Raw genomic sequence first — 21,786 nt, 5'->3', positions numbered from 1 at the left:
ATGTAATTGGTAACAAGAATTCTAAAACACCAGCAAACAATTAATTACAGTTTGTACCTGTCTCATACTAATTCCTTTAACAGATATTATATTTGAATACATGATACCGTATTTTCCACTTATTTCTGAAATCAGTATAAGCTACCATATACTCCTGCAGCCCATATGAACAAATAAAAGTACAATATTCTTGAATGAGACCTCTTCTGAACTTCAAATGAAGTCCCAGAAAACACTGTCTCATCAACAGATAGATTAATTAATTTATTTTATTTTAGTCAGGCGAAGAAGGGCACAGTAAAGCTTCCCCAAATACAAATTGATTTTAACCAGGCTGAGCTGTGCATTCATCAGCTTTCATAATGATGCAGGAATATTTAAAAGTAGCCATGTTTATGAGTATTGCTCATTAAATTTTTTCTATGGAGTAATGATTTCATTAAACTTCTCATTTAAACAAAAGTCAGGCTGTGTTTGTGGGCCCAAACACCAATAAGCAGGAAATGGAATTCTTTTGCTGAAAAGAAAATACGAATTTTAACTCTGTTCCCTTTTTGCAAAGGGAAAAAATGATCAGTAAGAAACCTTCACCAGCTAAGATAAGAATGAGTGAGTACAGGGAAAACAGTCTGGGTGAAAACTAATTTTATTATAAATTAAGAATTACTAACACTATAAGTAAAAATTTCAGGGTTTCAGAAAATTTAAGTAATTTATTTAACTTTAGTTCATACTGAAGAAGACTGGTGCTCATGCCAAAAAAATACAATGGTTATAATTGTACTCTGATACATTTCAAATGGAAAGCTTTCTGCAGACATAATTTTGGCTTCAAGACTGGAACACTTTCTTGGCATTGAAAGGGCATTTGATTCATCGGGTGTTTCACAATGTATCACTAAAAAGACCTGGTGAGCAGCCAGTTCCCTATAGGGTAATTTTTCCATCCAGATGCAAGTGCTATCAGAGGCCCTCGTCAGCTAAACTAATTATGATCTTGCATTTGCTGATGCCTGCTCACTCTAATGTTCAACATCCTCCATTAATCATCAATACAAGGAAAATGAATGAAACGTAAAGAAACGAGGGCTGGTAAGCTGCACAGCCGTAAAAATCTGAAATGAGTGCAATAATTTAACAAGATTGGGGAAATGTTTTTAGTGAGCACAAAGTCAGGCTAACAATTGCCCTTTTAAACCAAGAACACAATCTCATTTGTAGAGCAGGTTGTGGTACTTTAAAGTGATACAATAAAATCAAGATTGTCATCAAGATAATCCCTCTCTCACGCCCGTACATCATCCCCTACTTTGCCTCTTAAATCAGATGCAGTAGTATATGAAATTTTTCAGTGTAGCTAAGGGGAGAACTAGATGGTAGTTGATGTCCTTCAGCAACTATCTAACTAGTTCTGCATATAAGCCCTGGAAAGATGCGCTCATCTACACGTACATTGAAGGTCTCAATTCGTTTTGTGGCTGGATATCCTCGACCAGTTTCACCTGGCTGCTGAAATATTCTCCATCAGAGTACAATAAGAGCCTCACTAGACTAATCCCAACTTGGTCCACCTGGAGGGCGAGACATTTCTGAGCGGAAATGACTTTATATGGCCAGGATTCAGCTACCACTGCAGAACTGTTCCTTTTCATTCCTACTTCTTGTATGCTGGTCTACAGTTTCTTAGTGTGGTGTATTAACCAAGTGGAGTCTTAATCTGAGTCAGTCTTTCCACTGTTTTATTTCTGTTTGTGTTCCCTGAGTTTGGGAAATACCCTCTACAAAGACATGGAAGACTATTAAAATATAGAGAGAGCAGTCTAGTTTGTATGCTGCATTTCTACACACTTGAAGGGGGACAGAAGGTAAAGTTACACAGAAATTTTCATTAAATGCAGTGGAGCTAGTATATCTATAGAACATTGACAAAGGCAACTAATTTTCTCTTTTCTAAAGAAAGATCTGATTCAAACTGGGTATTAGTTGCAGTGAAATCATGTAATGACTACAGCTGACAAAAACCTGCAAAATACATAGCAGTAGCTGTTTGTATTGAAATTCTATACGTCTGCTTATTCACTACTTACAAATATTTATCTGTTTAAAATTTCAAGTAGTCCAGCTAAACATCCTTCCCTAGATTTAATGCAGAGTCTGTAAATTCCTCTTTTGTGCTGTTCTGTGTTGCACCTTATCTTACTTTACATTCTCTGATTTCTGTACTATTTAAGGACCTTACAGGATAATCAACACTGATTATTTCAGTATTAAAGTGTTTCAACATAGCTTATATGTACTAATAAATGAATAATTGAAACACCTCTGGAAAAACTTAAATGCTGATGCTTCGTTGAGCATTTTGGTTACAAACCAGCTATTTTTAGTGGGGACACACAGCTTTAGAGTGGATTTCCTGCCACAAAACAGGACTATGGCAGAATTGGACTAAAGATTCTTGACTCTCGGATGCTACTAACCACAGAGAGGACTTGCCTGTCAAAATACACCTCAGAAATTTTCATGTCTGCAATAAAAAAATTGGAGGGCTTTTTAAAAAGCCTACAATGTAGCAAACCTATTATCTTAAACAAATAATGTTTCTTAAAAAGAAAAACAACAAAAACCTAGGCCTTTACTTCGCATATAGCAAGTTTTCTAAGTTATTGGTCAGCAAAAATTATTTTGGGGGTTTTTTTGCTAAATGTTCATTAGCAATTCTGTTAGTGATGGTACTTCTGCATGGATCTGTTTGGCTTTGCATGCTCATCACTTGAACTCGTCAATAATATTGGTCAATATTGCTGCTTTTCTGGGTAGTCTTGCAAAGAAACAGGCACTTGAGCTCAAATCCAGCAAGGCCTGTGCTGCAGCTATGGCCCACAGCCCCCATAAAGCCCAGCCATGGGCTCAAGTGCCCCGCTGAGCACCACCACTGCCATTCTCAAGAAATATGTTGGAGAACTTTTGCTCCCATTCTAATGTGATCCTACCACATTTAATTTCTTAAATCAGCGTAGGAAATGAAGGTCAACATGACTAGTCATGAGAGAGTCTGAGGCACAGATAAAAAGATTTCAGTCTGTGGTCAATCCCACTAGCACTGTCTGGAGTTATCAATGAAAATGTCATGTACATCCTTGGAAGAATAAGCCAAAAGGGTCTAAATAACTAAAATATGTATCTACTAAGTCAAGCTTTAATCATCTGGGGCCTTACAGCCACTACATTACAATCTCAAACCCTGAAGGGGCCATGCAGAGAAAAGCCTATCTCTATTTCCATTCCAGTTCTGAGGTCTGGGCGTTTAATATCACAGTTGTCTCAAATCACATTAGGCTGAAACTTGGCGTATGTTTTTGTCAGCCCAGATGTAACTTTTTTTTTTTTTTCTTCTTTCTTGGTACTGAAAACTTTATTTAAATCAGTTCAGCTGTTTATAATTTGGAGATTTGCCAAACTGGGGGGTGGGTGGAGAGGAGATTTCAAGTTTTTCAGAAAACTTTCTAACAAATCTACAGTCAGAGTGGCTTTGCTCTGGGGAAAATAAAAGTATGCACATATTTTAGTGTAGCAGTAGCAAAGGAACAAGTGGATTATTATTTTTATGTATCAAAGTTATGAAAATTTGTAATTATTCACTGAATATGTCTTGCAGACTTCTCTATTGACTGTTGTCCCTTGGTAAGAACCATGATGAAAGCATGTAATTGCATAACAACTCTTGATATGCAGAGTATTTACTCACATTTTTTATGGTTTCATATCTTGACCATTTCAAATTGAACAAGTCTGAAACTTGGTATATAGAGCGTCAAGCCCCAATGCCTAATTTTTTTTTTAACTCCTTAGATGATTTTCACTAGCTACCAATACTTCACTGAAACAAGGCAATTATTAGTAGTCCATTCTGCTAAGCAATAAACCAGCAGAGAATACGATAACAAGTGATTCACTCAGGTGTCTTGCCAGGCTCTTCATAAAAACTGCTTTCGATTTAAAGGATTGACTCTACAGTTCATACAATTCCAGACTTTGTAGCAATGCAGAAAACTTCTTATACTCCACATTATACAAAAATATTTCATAATATACTGAACTTTCAGGGTATTTTTCAGTGGAAATTCATGTAGCAAAATATATCCTGCAAGAGCACAGCCAAAAACAGTACTCAGGAACTGTGACTTTTTAGCTAGCTAGACTAAGCAATGGTGCCTGACACTCTGCTAGTGCCAAATACATCCTGTTTTCAAAATTTCTGCCAGAAGATGCTTTTAGAAACTCAAATAGGCTCCACAAGCAGCAGCCAAGGATTTTTCTTACATCACCCTCTTTGTTTTGGACTCAACAAAACTTGTCGTATTGCTGATTACTTTCACTTCCCCAACACGAAACAATGATATGATGAGGACTGAGTGGATTTTTTACCATCTCTGGCCTCTCTAATGTGCCAGAAACAGAGCACACTGTTAATCATGGCTCCAGAACATGAGGTGCAGTGAAATCATAAGTGTTGCCCAGGAATAAGCGTGTGGCTGACCTACTCCCAGCGATGAAGTCGGAGAATACAACCATATATGCCTCACTGAAAAAAGGCAAAATGCCGGCTCTGGATGCTCTCCTGCAACACGGGAGGTCCAAAAGGAGAGCTGAGGAAAGCTGCACACACTCTCAGTTTGAGCCAGGTGACTTGCTGTGGAGAGCAGCAATTGTAAGCAGCTGCTCTCATTGGGCTGCTACCACACAGTACAGAAAAACAGCATAGTGCACTCGTGATTGCATCTATCTTTGTTGTGCTTGCACTGCCGTAATTTTGAAAGGGTTTCGTGTTCCACACCTGCTATGTCATTCCTGCTTTGTCCTCCTTATATAAGCAGGTATTTGATTGTCTTGAGTTTTGGTGAGGTTTAGATTAAAGTTTAAAACCTGGGCAGCAGGACAGCATCTGGATGTTGGAGAAAGCACTACTTCCTTCTGATTAGGATGGGAAAGGCATTCTTCAGACCTCACTTCTTTTGGTTGCAAAGGCACTCAGTCCTTTCTGAATGTTTTTAATCAGAACTGCTTTCTCTCTCTACTGTGAAAACAGACACAACTATGTTTCTGTGAAGTTTCACATTTTAAAAAATTAGTTGCTTTTGCTGTAACTATGTCTAAATTAAAAAGAAACTCCTTGAGGCTTCCTTCCCTTATAACCTCAACACCTTTTAGGAATACACCAGACACGGCAAATTTTTGTCCCAGAAGTGAAAAACCAAAACACAAAAAGCAGAGTATTAAAGTAGAAGTTGTTTTCAACCTTAAGTTAGAGTTAACAGTTGTCTCTACATCAATTTAATGTCCCAAATCCAAACTCTTTATCTAAGACATTTTCAAGAACAATTGCATTAAACATCTGTATTTGAAAGACATAAGAAAGATATTAGGAAAGACAAGGTAAAAAGAAAGTAAAAATGCCAAAAAGTAAAGTCAAAATTGCACACTTAATTCATATAGAAAGTTAGTGGAATTTTTAATGCTGTATCGTGACAGCATCTTTTTATGATATATGCTGTATCATAAACTTTTAATGGGAGGAATCAAGGGGGTTTTAGAGAGAGAAAAAACTCAGACAGTAAATTAAACATTACTGCTAGTGCAGCCTTTTAGAATCCTCCCCCTGATCCCTTAGGGAGAGTAAATATTTAAATGTTCATGTAAACTGCAATTATTTTTTTAACAGCAACAAAAATGAAGATGAGAATTTTTTTGTCCCAGCATTTGAAGCTGTATTTTGTAAAGCTACCTTAGAAACAGCAGCATTCACTACTCAAAAAAAATCCCCAACTCCACCCCAAAAACCAGACAGCAAACTACAGTCTTTTTGTGTTGTGTTGAGCAAGTAAATAAGATACTAGTTTAGGATGTTAAGTAAGATGCTAGTTTATGATGATTTCTACCGAAGTAAAACAATGACTGGTCAAAATAAATTACTAAATTAAGAAAAACAGAGCAACAAAAAGAAGCCAGTAAATCACTTGCTGTAACTCTTCACTGCCGTCACCTCCTCACCTTTACATCCTCCCTCAAGTTACAGCTGACCCAACCCTTGCCACTGTGCAGAAAGGGACCTGGCTTTGGACACCACCTTGAGCCAGAGCCTGAGCTCCACAAGCAACAATTTACCATTGCTTTCATCTTCTGTTGATAGCCATATGCACTATAGGATTAAATAATCACAGTACGCTTTACAATGACTTACTAATTTTTCATTTATTTGAGCATTTATCAGTGAAAATCAGGTAGTTCAAATCATATTTCCTTGTCAATCCTGACAGTTACAGAAGGCAATTTCATAGTTTCCCCCTCAAGATCTGCAGTGGCAGAAACATGAAATAATAAAACTTTTTCTGCTGGCAAGACTTACTTGTCACAGTTAGTGGCAGTTGATTTGTAAACACAGTGTGTTAAAAATTCATGTGATTTTCTGACAGGCCAAATACATACACAAAGACTAAATAGATACACATATTTTTTTAAATGTGTATTATTATTGATATAGTTATACCACTTATTTATTATACGAGGCATTTGCAATGAACAATGAGAAATAATTTCTGATTATCTATATGTTAGTCTGGTTTACAAAGAGCTAAATATTTATTTAATCATTTTACACAAAGCATGATTTTTTATAAAGCAGTTGCCTTCAAATGTCTTTTACTGGATATAATGTATTTTTATGGTCTTTAGCCTTCAATTTGCACAAGGTGACCACCATTAAATCTCTTCCAGTGCCTCAAAGCAGCCAGCACACTATGGTGTAGGCTCACTTCTGCTGTATTTTGCCACTAAATGTAAGCAGCATGACAAAGATTTCCATGGAGGCAACCCAAAATTTTATTTTTAAGGTTTTATTAAGACCAATAGCAAACAGCAAAAGCAACCTGAAAACCTGCATTTCCCGCACAAGAATGATGTCACTTTGCAGCAACTGAAACCTATTCAAGAGGAATAGGAATTCTGCCTCCAATAATTCACCGAGTCAATTACACAGGAAAGTACTGTAATGGGCTGTCCCCCGTCAAAGAGCTCACGTACACCACTTCCTTCTCAATTACCAACTTGTCTGCATTGCCATCTGTAAAAACGAACGCATACCTTGTGCTGCCAGTTTCTGCTCCTGCACTTCCATTAGTGGAACTGGCTGCAGCTGCTCAAGAAGAAAGCCCTGATTGTCTTTGTTTCCCCTCCATGTAGGCACCATTTTTCTCCTTTCCTTCTTTACATCAGCTCAAGGTAACACATTATCTTTGTTGAGGTGTGCTCACCACTCTTTAAATTTAAAGTCTGGCTTAATCTGAGTCCTGTTATCTTTTCACAGTTTATCTAACACAGTAAAAAGATGCCAGCAGCACCTCTCAGCATCTTCACCAGAATTATGGAGTCTTGCAACAGGTTTTATCAATCCTTTTTAAGTACTGCTGTAAAAATTCCCAAGCTGCTGGATAAACAACTTTACACTTTTCTAAATCAGCTTAACCACTCAGGCAATTTTAAAACAGTATTTATGTGCAGCATTCAAAAATAGGATTAAAAAAGAAGTTTAATTTAGGAATAATAGTAATATTATCTGCAAAAAATGGTTAAGTAGACATATTAGTGTACCTAAGCAGGACAGAGGGAGCCTGGTTTGGGAACTGTGATCCTGGCCCCAGAACCTTTCTCTGCTTGCACTTTGCTGCAACAGATTCATGCAGCAGCTCTGATGCTGAACGGCTGCTTAAAACCTCAATGCCTGCACAGAGCGACCTCTGCTCCTTCCCAAACACCATGTGCTTCCAAACAAACTCGACTTTTCTCAGAAAACAAAACTAAGTTGTTATGAATCTCTTCCATTTTAGTTTCAAATTAGAAACATAATGTAAAATGGTCTAAAATGTACAAAATTAGGCTACTCTTCTGATCAGAAACTGGCTAAAAGTAGTATCCTCAGAACTAAGCATGCTGAAAGTGACATCGAGAAAATTGGAAATTCCTCAGACCCTTTTACTTCTTGGCACAAAGCAAAACTACCAAACCTTTGCTGTCTCAAATGGGGAATCTAAATCAATAGTCAGACTTTGCTATAAACTAACTGACTATCTGAGATAAAGAGTCATTTATGACGGTGCCTAAGCATGGAATTAGGTGCTTAAGTTTAGTCATCAATACCAAAGGATTTATGTTCAAGAAGGCACTCCATGTACCCCTCCTTTCATGAAGTAATCTTACTCATTAAATGAACAGACAAAGCTGGAGCAGAGCTCCGTCCGTATTTCCTTTAACACCCCGGCTCCGCCATGGCAGAAGCAGCAGACTGCTTTTGCAGATCTCAGCTACGAGCCAGTATGGAACTCTACATGTGATAGTAATTGAGGGTCCCAATCCCACAAGTGCTCTGCTGCAAGCGTGAGCACAAAGCTGCTGGAGTTCTCAGCTTCTGGCATCTGTTCCCACTTCCACAGAAATCAGATGGGCAAAATTAAGTTTTAAGGAAAAAAAAAAATCACAGACATTTAAAAAACATTCCCTGACCTTATTAAAGCCCACGTGATCTCTATTTATACAGAAAATAGCTCAGAAAGCCAGCATCTGAGAAGAGGAACTCTCATTTGTAGATTTTGGCTGAGGGCTGCCAAAATCAGCAGGGGAAAGGCTCCTCAGGGGTAAAAATTTCAAAAGCCATTAAGAGTCTTCGAAGCCTCAGTCCCACTGACTTTTGATCACATACATCCTTCCAAATTTGCACCCTAAGTCTGGAAACTACACTGTAAGAATAACTTTTAATTCAAAGTTACAAAATTAGGATCTGAAGTTTTCATAGAGGTCTTCTACACTCAGGGAGGAAATGTCAATTAGGTGTCTACTCCTTGGTGAAAATCAGTGAGGTAAAATTTACCTGTTACTTGTACTTTAAAAAAATTTCCCTTAGGACCATTAATTTTATTTAAAGAAAGAATGTAACGAGAAAATGTTTCACATGGGCAGCTATAGCTCACATACTTATACTTGTTCAGGAACTGTAATAACTATAATTTGAGTCTCATGCAGTCCCTGTGAGAAAGCTGTTCCTAGTGTAGGATACAAAGCAGACTATGTCCATCTTTTATTTTTAATACACTTAGGACTGCAGTCTTATTGCAGATCTTGTTACGTGCTGTTGCTAGAATGATTTCCATTCAGAAAAATCAACATTTGCCAACCCATACCACACAATTACCATAGTTATTTCCTATTGTGAGCTTAGGGAGAGACTGTGGTATCCCAGACACCACGGTGTGGTAAATATTGAAAATTAGTGGCCTTTTTATAATGGACATTTTCATCTAATCCAATCCATTCCAAACACTTCCAGATAAAAAGACAATATGCCAGAGTCTGTGTCTAAGTGGTTAGTTCTAAAATAATCATCTTATTCCATCCTGTGATCACAGTTTCAGCAAAAACACTTGTTGGCTTCCTTTCTGATAGCTTTATGAAGTAAGAAGAGACTAGAGATGTGATCAACTCCAACACCTACCTAAGAAAGTAACTCCTGGTAGAGAAAAGAGGAGGGAAAAGAACCCAAATACCACCTCTGTATTTTTTAAAAGCTAACCCATCTCATATTGCCTGGAGCCTCCCAGGTTGCACTGGGCAAAGCAGTGCCAGCAGGTCAAGGGATCCTTCATCCTGCTGAGCCCTGGGGAGGCCACACCTGGAGCACTGTGTCCAGTTCTGGGCTCCCCGTACAAGAAATATCTGGATGTGTCAGAGAGAGTCCAGTCAAGTGCCACAAAGATGATTAAAAGACACAGTCTACTATCATACAAGGAGAGCCGGAGAGCTGTGACTGTGCAGCCTAGAGGAGAAGGCTCAGGGGGATCTTATCAGTATGTACCTGGTGGGGGAAGGAAAGGACAGAGCCATGCTCTTCTCAGTGCTGCTCCGTGAGAGGACAAGAGGCAAAGGCACAAACTGAAATACAGGAAATTTCATGTGAACATAATGGAAAATCTTTGATACTGTGAGGGTTGTTGAACACAAGAGCAGGTTGCCCTGGGAGGCTGTGGAGTGTCTGTCCTTGGAGAAACTCCAAACTGACAGGACACAGAACTTAGCACCATGTGCTGGCTGATCTTCCTCTGGGCAGTGGGGTTGGATGAGATTTACCTCCAGAGCTGCCTCCCAGCCCCAACTATTCTGTGAAGCTTTCTTCAGTGAGAGGCTCTAGATTGCTTAGAATAAAATGCTTCTATTCTAATAATTTCCATCCATTTTAGCCTTAAATGCTATTCATTTGCATTGCAACAGAAAATATTTTAAATTTCAAGGATATTAAAGTATTAATTGCAATAGACCAGACCAAATTTTATAGATTACAAACTGCACAGCTATTAAAAATGGAGAAACCTACTTTCAAATTCCACTGTAAATAATTTCAGAGTGTTTACAATGAACATTGTAAAGTATCAAAAGTAATTTTTACAAAAATATTTCACTGCTTGCTCTTTCCTATCAAGATCCTAATGCCTACTTGTAAATGAGACTCAACATACGGTGTTATATAGCTTTCTTTAAAAATACCATTAAGATGAGAAGAAGAGAACAACTGTTCTACATTTTAGAGACATTTCTCCTTAAATAGTGTTTATGTACTGCAAGCATCCCTTCCATAAACAAACCAGGTCTTTGGAACAAGTGAACACAATCTCTGAAGAATCTTTACCAGCTTCTATTTCTGGTACATGATGCATTGTGAATTTTAGGCCAACATGGGCATATGGTATCCTAGTTTGATAGGAAACATTTCATGGAATTCAAGACAGAGCCACAGCACAATGACTAGAGACTTTAAAATCTGAGATGCAACACAGGGTTAAAAAAAAAAAAGAAAGAAAAACCCAGAAAAATAAATATTTCCGGATACAATACTAGAAGCAGTAGAGGCATGTAAAAGCACAAGAAAAAAGTAAAGTCATAAGGAATACTCTGAATCCCCTGTTAATCAAGCTTAACCTCATTAATCAAACAGCCTTAATCTCTTTTTTCTTCCTTTAGGAGAATTAACCCTTTATTTTCTATATGTAGGAAATATTTATTTCCTATATTTAAGAAATATTTTTTATTATTTCCTATATTTAGGAAATTATAAAAATAAAATCTAAACCAAACAAACAACAAATACCAAATAATATTTATCTTAGGAACATTCATGAAGGATTTGGGGCTCTTCTGCCTTTGCAGCCTTAGAAACTGGTATGCCCCTCTCTTCTTTCTCTGCTCATTCACATCTGCCCAGAGAGAACAGTTATTACTGCACAGCAGTGCTTCCAGCAGCCCTAGTCTAATTTTTCTCTTACTGTTAAGAAAGTGGCTCTTAAATTGTTTAAGACACCAGCTCCAAAATCTGTATTGTCGGAATTAGACTGCATTTCACCAAAGGAATTGTTTCTAATGCAAGTGACAAGAGACGGCTTACTGCTGGGGGCGGTCATTCTCTGAAATGGCACAAGCCTGACAAGAGCAGTAAGAGAGAAGCAAATAACTTAGCGGGGTTTTCCATCAGGAGCTCTGCGTGCCGAGGACAAAATGTACCCACCCTGTCACATACTCAGGCACTGGTTCAGAGCTGTGAAGGACTGAAAAACGGCTTTCAAGAAATCAGGCACCGCCTGAAGGAAAGGCATGGCGAAAACTGTCCTGCCAGCCCACAGCTACCTTATTTTTCACATCCTTTGGAGTCTTCTTAAATGAAGCTGACTGCGCAGAAATGCCTTGTAAAACAAGCCCTCTCCTTCCTTTCTGAAGTGGCATCAGCGTAACAGCTCTGCAGCCCCGCTCCCGAGCGGCTGTGGCTGATCCATGTGTAGCTGTGAGGCAAAAACCACAGCGCTGCCTGTATGTGTTCCTGCGCTCGTGCACGTCTTGGACACGGACTCAAAGAAGGACTGACTGGTCCCATTCTACTACCCAATTTATCAGACTTTAGATAGAAAACATCAGGGAACAGTTTCCTTTTTACCTTCCACCTGCCAGTATCAGAATTCATCTGATTTTGAAGCCAGCCTGTAGAAGGCCCACATATACAAATCTGAAATAAAAAGAAACCTTTAAATCTAGACATGCTGTATGAAATCATAGCTGCTACTTGTGAAAAGTCTACATTCAAAGCCATTTCTATCTTACGTGACAGAACAAAAACTCTGACAATCTTAAGAATTCACTTTTCAATTTAATACAGGTTTTATTTAACAGTGAATGTCAAATTGTTTTCACTCCCTTTCTTTATCTTTATCACCTACTAGAATCTTTAGAAGTGAGAAGCAAAAATAAGTACACCAGAAAGGACCACATTTATAATGGCATGTCTTTTTTCTACAAAAAGAAAAAAAATAACCTTCCATTTCATCAGCTTCTTTGCCAAAAGCCCTTTCAGGAACTGAAAAGAGAAGGGCCTTTATTTCCTACATATATTTTATAGGAAACATTTTTTGGTTCTGTGTCATGCACTAGGATTTCACACCTTAGTGGCTGGCCGTATGGAAATGGACATGACTGGAAACTTCATGGCTGTGAAAGCCTGATAGTAAAATCAGCAGGAAGATGAGGAAGGTGTGGGGAACACTGAATGATTCATGCAGTAACAACCTCGGGATCCTTTGAGGAGATTTGGAGAGGGCTGCCAAAGCTACCTGACTAAGACCAGCATCCTGCACCCTCTAAAGCAGGCTGTAAATCTGAGCATGATACAGAGAGAGTACAGCTCTTTTAAATAATGCCCACACATGTAAGTGGATGTGACATGTATGGATTTTTATATGGAAAGATCTTTCCAAAATCAGGGTACAATTACCAATGAGTTATACCTCCCAGAAATAATTCCTAGCATATAAATACCAGGCCCTGTTTCCTTTATTAATAACAGTCAGAGTTAATGAGGGAACAGCTTCCAGAAGTTACTATAAGCAGTGCAAAGCTAAGCAACTTAGCCACAACATTCAACAAATCAGTGCTTTGCAACTGATTCTTCCATTGCCAAATCAAAGACAAATCCTCTCCTACTTCATATGCAGTTAACCTATTGCATAAAGCACAAGGAAAACAGAAGACGGTAGAAAATGTACATAGTTAGCCCTGCCTTGCTTCCAGTCTGTTTTCAACACAGAAGAAAAAAGAAAGATTAAAAACTGACTGCATTGAGTTTGCTTTTTGCTATGGTAAGGATAATTCTTGGCTGATTTTACTACGGCCTTGCCATCTACCTTTGGAGTCCTGGCACGTGTGGCAAAACCAGAGCAGGCATGGCAGACTAATCTGGAAGATGACCTGCACAATGTTACATTTCGGGAATGACAGTCCTGAAGCACAGACTGCCTGCACAGCCAGGGCTGTGATTTCTCCTAGGTTTCAGTTGATTAATGGCCTCGTAATGGAATACAAGTTTCCTACAGAATGTTGTAATCTCCCTACAAATTTGGTCTTGTCTGCTATTTACTGGCAGGTTTTGGGAGCAGGAGAGTGCTGCCCAAAGAACTGGGTGCAGTCTCAGGAACAGAGGGGAAGGGGCAGGAAGCAGCTGGGCAGGACTGTACCTTCAGTTGCTGGGACCAGAGGGTCCTGTGAGGGCTCTGAAAGGGTGCTGCTCCTGTGGCAGGGACAAAAGAAACACTGGGAAACCATACTTTGGGCAACACAACAACTGGAACGAGCTATTTTAAAGACGTGTCTGCCTTAAAAATGCCTAATCCCAGCCCTCATTTTGAAGTGTTCCTGTGGGATGTATTTGCACACACACACACACATGCCATCAATAAGCCAAGCTGCTCATGACTTTATGGCTCATTTTTGAATCCAGTGCAGTCTGTGGATCATGAGTCACACAGCCCGATCTTACACAAAAGGCCAAACAGCTACAGAGAGCAGAATGAGAATGAAATTCCTCCATTTTTAGCAATGGTCACTCACTTAAGGCAAGATGGGGATCCCCTTGTTTATCACAGCACCATGTAAGATTACACAGTTATTTAAGCAGCAAAGTAGTACCAAAAAAAAAAAAGAGACAAAAAATCTCAATGTGCAATTTCTGAAGACATCACTATGTTCATTAGTAAGGCAATAAGAAATCTTGCACTCACCTAGTAAAGACTCCCAGCCACTACTCTTGTGAGTTTTTCCATTAAACACTGCTATCCTGGATAGAGTAAATAACTGCCAGGAAATCTACTGCTCATAGTTCAATATTCTGGTATTTTTAAAACACACAACCCTTTTCATGCATGGATATCTCTTAATGTGTCTGCTGGAGATTCTGTGCAAAGCACACACTTGCAAGAGGGAATGTTAGATGAAGCTTGAGTTATGGTGTTAAGATCTAACAGATTTTAGTAATAAGTCTGATCAACTAGTGCATTCCAGACTTTATTGCACATCTTACTTTTACCGTTTTTCCATCAACCAGCTAGTTAATGAGAGAATAGGAAGAAAATGTGTGTGCGATGGAAAGCAAAGCATTCCAATAAGCCACAGAGGTGGACAAATAATATAATAGCGGGGAATATCAATCAAAGATGTTAACATTAACTAGGTTTACTTTTCGCACTATTTAAATACAAAAAAATATAGTAAGAAGTTTCTTTATTTTAGTCTCAGCCAATTTTGGGCCACACTGCATGTTAAATAAACTATTATTTAATCAAATACAGGCATATTAGTCTCACTCCTGCTGACAACTTCAATTAGAATATTTTTGCTTCATGCAAAAAAAAAAAAAAAGAAAAAAGAAAAAGCTCATGATCTTTAAACTACTATGGCTTCTGCACAACATCTGGTTACAATTTTTTATATATTCAACCATCAAACTTCTATCTCCACACAACAGTTTACTCAAGATTTGTTTTAATTATCTTTCATTTCAAGGCTTCATATGGCTTTGAAAAGAGGGTGAAAAGATCTCTTATGATGCAGACAGTCCCAAACTGAAAAGGACTATACATTGAAAGATGATTTTGAAACAGTTTTCAGAAACGAAAAATTCTTTCTATCATTGCCAGGAAACAAGTGCTACTTTAACTATTTCATTACACAGTATCTCTTGCCTTATTCATTAACGATTTTAATGGGTTTTAGCTGGATTCTAGGATTAAGGCAACTCTTTTTAGCACTTTCATTGGAGCCGTACAAGTCACAAATATGTATTTTCTTTTTTTATAGCTGATGTAACAGTGGAAACACTGTATTTCTAAAAGTAGTAGTTTAAAACAGAATCCAAAGCAAAAAAAAAAAAAACCCCAAAACTGCATGTGATAAAGTGTAAGAATGAATTTTATAACAACAGAGAAAGCTTTGTTCACACACAGAAAAAAAAAGTTACAATGCATTTCAAGCATCGGAGAAATCTAATTTATTTTCATGAGCCTGTTCACCTGTGTAAAGTTAAACACATCCACAAGCACATCCATCCAAGATTGGACCGAAGACAAAAATCAGGAAAATACCTGAGGTTTTGTTTTTATTAAATGTTAGAGCCTCAGGCAGCGAAAAGGACATAACATATTTTTTTTAACCAAGTATAGGGGTGCTACATCAAATCCATGAATCATCACTACAGATAGAAACTGTCTTGTGCTGGAATCACTGTAAACAGTGCAGGATGTGAAACTTCTTATTCATTTATTTGCATTACATATATGGATTAATGGAAAAGCATTATGGAAAGCTGTTATTTATTTTATGAGTTAACTGCTTTCAAATCCAGTAAATTAAACATCTTAACATCTTTTTCCTGTTTTTTAATCAGTCAGCACCCATAGCTCCAAGATAGGATATTCAAAGAAACTTCAGAGTTTTTCTCCTAGAGGTTTCTTCTGATGCCATGCATGTATTAGTTTAGACATGGAAGGTCATATTTTATTTTTTCCTCCTCTTAAAGATGCTCCAAAGAAGCCAGTAGAAGACATAGCTGCAAAAACACAGCTTATAATCATGATAAACTTATAAATAGTTGTGTTTTACTGACTCCAATTTTCAGACAGAAACTCTCTTAAGTTTGGTACTGGAGCAATACACACAGTCTGTTTAGAATTTATTTTTAATGAGGAAACTTCATTTGAGTATTAAAGAGGACCAGAAAATATAATTTTATTTTGGTTCTGTGAGAAATTCTGGAATTCAACCCATGATAGAGTAATGTCTTTAAGTGAGTGACCACCAGTGACCGAAGCATACACAATACCTGCATGAAAAAAAAAAAACACCAACCCTTTTCAATCCATGGCCAACTACACCAAAACAAGTCTAATCTATGGAGCTCACTTCAGTTAGTGAGGAGGACCTGTGAGGAGGCTGCCTCACTGAACTCCAGGCACTGCCTCCACTGGGACTGCAAGAACTGCTGCAACACCTCCCCTCTTAGGGGTAATCTTTGACACTTTGCTTTGTAACCAGAAACAGGAAAACACGGAAAAATGCAAAACTCTAAGAACATGAACATCACTGATAAAAATGAATCACCATTTTTCACAAAGCTTCGGTTGGCACGGAGGATGATGACAGAGATGAAGAAGCTGTATTTTATTGAACAATCTCAGGCTCAAAATCCTGCAGCTCCCTAAAACATGTGACTGATTCTCTGTGTTACAGTTGCCACCTCAACCTCTCAGTAAAACTGCTTCATGTGGATTAAAGTGAGGAAACATGAATTGTCACTGACCTCACAGACACAGTCTGTGAACACTGGGCTTCAGTATTCCCTGCCATCTCTTATTTCAGGTATGAAGAACAGGATTTCAACTCAGAGTAAGAGGAAGCCAGTGGTAAAACCTATTGCACATGCACCTCCTGCACACAATCCCCACCAACAATCCCAGGGTACCTTTGGAGTATGGTGGGAATTCAGACACGCGATTTTGATTAATGTTAATTCAAGTCGTGTGGCCAAATCCCTGTACACTACTTTGAGAGCTTATTCTAAAATTGAAATATAATTAAGGTTGCAACACAAACCAAATAAGGCAGGGAAATGACACTTCATTAGTAACCTATTGGGTGCAAGCACCATAGGTAACCTGTTGCCTCAGTACTATAATAAAATGTTTAAAGTGTTTATATACCACCACTGTCAGCTGCTTATGAAAATATGGTAAAGAAATCCAGACACTATTAAAAAAATGGTTAGCTTCTGCAACTATATAAATTGCTTCTATAGATTATTTAGTTGTGGTACTGTATCTCAAGATTTTGCATACTCTTCCTAGTGACACTTGGAGACTGGCACATTTGTTCTCCTTGTAAATTTATACTGAAGACCAACCATGCATGATACAAATGACTGTCAATAGAGGAGCTGAAGAGCTGAAGGGAGTAGGATTGCATATGAGGAGTCTGTTTAGCCACGGTCATAGGTAACAGAAAAAGGATCTAAATATTGTTTTCAGTTTTCCCCCTTGCCCAAATCTGTATACTAGATCCTTATAACTGTAAATACCAAATTTGAACTCTAGAGCGAGAAAGGGTGCCATGCATAGTCCTTTGTCCCTAGCACTGCTTTTGCAGATGCCTAAAGTGGCATTTCTGTGATCACTCTCTTATTCTTGCTCCACAGAAAACTGCCAAGTCAGTTTGGGTTTTTTGGTTTTGTGGTTCCTTTTGTTTGCTGATGTTACTATTATTATTATTACTATTATTGTCATTGTCGTTGCCATTGTCATTAATCAATCATAATAATCATTAACATTAGCAATAACACTATTATTCCTGTGGACTGTGGGCTAAGGTTTTTCATCTTCCTCCATCACATAAAAGCCAGTGGAAAGAGGAGTTTTCTGAACTCTCTCATGGAGGTAACAGTAACCTTTTTACTAAAGCTCAGTAGAAGATATTAAAGAAACGAATGGCTACAAATTATAATCTGCAAGAACCTCCTTTTACAGTCTTTGCAGAGTAGAAAGAATGGGGTGGTTTTGTGTGTTCATATGTGTGCATGAACAAGGCAGGGGAAAGAGAGGAAGTGACAACTGATAGCAGCAATATTCTGCTGTGCCTTACAGAGCATGGAGACCTCACAGCAGCAAGCAGACCATGGTTTTGAGACCAAGCAACTTTCCTTATTACTACGGAAAGCAAGTTAAATTAAAGACACAAAATACAACTTGGTCCTTCATGTAAGATTTAGTATTATTATTTTAAACCTCAAGTATTTTGTGCTGGCATTCTGGACACGTGTAATGTAGTTGGTAGCACCAAATTCAAAGCTTTTAACATACGTACTAGAAAACAAAATCTGAGAAATAGAACTGCTGCTTAATGGAAAAATATTAGGGCAGTAAATGTTAATCTCTATTACACATCTATTCATTATATTCCTTGCCATACTTTTACCAAGTTCAGAAGAGAGGACTTCTAAGACAAATTTGACTTGAAGCCTGTAATATTACTTTATAGGTAGACTCACATAAAATGTCCAAGTGAAATTATCTAAATTACAATTAATTTTTTTTCTTTAAAAATTCATTGAGTGTGTCTTATATAGATAGGCTTTTCTAAAACATTATGGTCTCTTTAAAAATGGATTAGAGGTACACAGTCTTTTGACATAGTGCAAGAAGCAGGAGTGTGTAGACAGCTCAGAGGATGTAATTTTTTCTCTCCAACATAAAAAGATGTGTGAAGTTACTATGGCTCTTCAAAAAGGCCTAGTAATTGAGCCTGGTTATGGTCTCATTAATGTGCAAGTTTCATTTATCACCTTCTTTCTTTGAGGATTATATGCATTGATTCATCAAGAATGGGACACATGGTTTTCATTTGCTCTATTCAGTGCTTCTCTTAAAATCAGTTTGTACTAGATTGTAAGAAAAAGCCTGAAAGTAAATCACACTAGCCTCCTGAAAACAGAAATGAGAAAATTTCAGCTTAAAAAAAAAATTACTATTAAATGCACTTTTATTCTCTTTTCATGCTCTTTACATGTTTTTCTTTCGAGTATGCTTAATAACATGTTTGCTGGAGTTAGTAATAACATAAAAAGAGCAAACAAAAGAATGTGCACTGAACAGGGGAGATGTTTTCTACTAAGCCCACTATCACAAAAAGCAATTGATTTTACTTCATGTAAATGCAAGCGACAAGAATAAAACAGGCAAGGTCTTTTCCTGCTTATCTACAATATCCATGATAAGTTGTATAGTTTTTATAATGAGATGTCCTCATATAAATTTCCTTCTGCCTTCTTTCTTTACTTTGCTTTTCTAAAATATGTATCACTTCAAGTACTTCCATTCTGCGTGTCACTGGCAAATGCCAAAAATAGAGAAAGAGAGATCTGATAAAGATAAAGCATGACAAAAGTTTCACGGATAATTGCCTTCACATATCCAGTTCAGCTCTCATCTCTCCTAATTAGCCTCATTACCATACCTTAAGACAGACCAGCAGTCACTCAAACTCCCTGTTTTTAATGTCAAAACTATTGCTGACAGGCAAATGGACAACACATGCACTGAGTAAGTCTATTCTAGACTATTCTTTTACAAGACTAGCCTGAAGCAGAAAATACTAAACAATAGGTCTTCTATAAATGTATAATGAAAGTATACATACAGTGTGTGAATACTCAATAAATTATTGTTCTATTCATTGCTCCATCATCTCTTAAAATGAGGACAATAAAAAAAGAAAAACCATTCTCCAGAATATCAAAGAGATCAAACCATTGCAGTACTTCACTATTATTGATACAGACTTTTAGAACAGCCTTGCCACAGTGACTGAAAAAAAAATCACTTGAGTTCTGTAAAGTTTGACTGTGTCGGTACAGCACTGCTTTCAGCATACCCACGTTATCGCAGGAAGCTTTTTTGTTTTTACAAATCATGTTAAAATGAAAAAGCTTCATCCCATTGCTCATATTCATTTAAAATTAGCTCATAAAACGTATCCACAAATAGTTCACAGGGGCACTAGAAATATTGTAATATTAAACTCCACTGACTATCAAAACATTAAACTGTAAAATGGGAAGGCATTGAAATCCTTCACAATGTCCATTTCTTTTTCACTGTTGTTTTAGTCCCACATTACATTATGTATGGAGTTTACATACATGGTACTTTGTTTTGATTTTCTCTATTTCTCTATAAATATCTTTCTGTCTAATATCTAACAATTTTATATGTTTTTCTACTACAACCTCCTGGTAAAAGGTGCCATTTTTTAGTTACTTGTCGTATTTCCATGTTCACAGTGCCATTAATAAAATAAAAATACTGTTTTATAATTTTCATAACAGAAATTTAAAACTTGCAATATCACTTATTTAAGAACTGGACATTACACATTTACTGGCCTCTTTCCTCCCTAGCTCCTCAAACACAATCCTCTTTGTGATATTATTTTTTTTTTTGGTAGAGTTGTAATACAATCTCTACAGCAAAAAAACCCCAAAACAATAAAACCCTCCAAAAAACAACAAAACAAAACAAAAAAATCCCCAGTGAAACGGACTTTCTGCACTTTGCATTTTGGGAAAACTAACAGTCCATTCAGCATGACTGAAAAATACCCTGAAGGCTAATATTTACTAAGCATGGCACACACACAGGAGCCTTGTTAAAAATCCACAACAAATCTCTCATTGCAAACAAATCCAGAGGCTTGAGAGCTGCTGCAACTGTCGGGGTAATGCTGATCCTGACAGCAGAAAGCTGCTTTTTACCAGGCTAACAGCTAGCTAGATGTCTGCTGGCTTTTCACCAAGATTTCACTATTTCAATTTCTTCTCTTCAGGATTTATTAGGTGATGAATATACAGCAATCTATGAAAGGGCTGAGCAGCATCAAAAGAAGGTAAGGCTGACACATCCGGGCACTCGGTACTCAAACAACGTCGGTGACCAAGGGCTGCAACTACTTCATGCAAATAGTCAAATAAAGCCAGCTGAAATTAAACTCTAGGCTGGAATCAGACACTGAGAGGGACAGAAATGGGTCAAAAAAGGGCTTCCAAATAACAGGAAATACTTTCAGCTTCACACGTAACGCTTCAAAATTTTTTTTTTCTTTTTCTTTCATAGATGTCAGTGTAGAAAAAGATGAAAACACCATCTACAGGGAGAGCAAAAAATTAAAATTAAATGCAGGGATGCTAATGTGTGAACAGAAATGATATGCAGGAATGCAATGCAAGTAGGGTAAACTCGTACATTATGTACACATACCACAGAGCTTCAACGGTATGAGTGGGCATGTTATGTTTGAGAGAAGGGCATTTCCAGCAGTTGTTTAAGAAGTGCTGGGGAGTAGCAAACTGCTGCTGAAGTCTGCTCCTCGCAGCCCTCTATGCAGCCCAGCTAACACACGCTGTCCTTGTGCTGCAGAGCCAGGAACTGAATTCCAGCCCAGCGAGATGAGCTGCCGGGCAGGCACACTTCCACTAGCTCCGCTTCAGCTGGACAAGCTTCCCTAGTGATTTTCAATGCTTCAGATATTGAAGCCATTTAATTTTAAAATGCTCCACATTCCCTTTCCTATTATGGATTAAAGTGCAATTAAATTCTATTGCCTTCATAATTATGAAGCTGTTAAAATACATATGAGTAGTGTACCTTCTAAATATTATGAGTCTTTCAAAGATACCACTTATTAGCTTATGTTTTCAATACTTCTAGTCTTGTATTTCTCTTTTTTCAGTCTTTATTTTAATGCCTCCTCATTTTTATAACAGTTTTTATCTAGAGCATTAGCATTACATTTTTGCAGAATCGCAGTCCCTTCCCTGGATTCTGATTCACT

The 21,786-nt window shown here is 37.6% G+C and overlaps 1 protein-coding gene across 3 annotated transcripts in view; it reads right to left on the bottom strand.

Annotated features, from left to right (window-relative positions):
* TRPS1 (transcriptional repressor GATA binding 1) overlaps positions 1 to 21,786 on the bottom strand; it is a 206,312-nt gene that overhangs the window by 6,900 nt on the left and 177,626 nt on the right. The window lies entirely within an intron of this gene.

Source organism: Ammospiza caudacuta, chromosome 1 (genome assembly GCF_027887145.1).
Source record: "Ammospiza caudacuta isolate bAmmCau1 chromosome 1, bAmmCau1.pri, whole genome shotgun sequence".
NCBI lineage: Eukaryota > Metazoa > Chordata > Aves > Passeriformes > Passerellidae > Ammospiza > Ammospiza caudacuta.
Note: the sequence above shows the minus strand (reverse complement) of the source record. Positions and strands in the feature narration are given on the sequence as shown.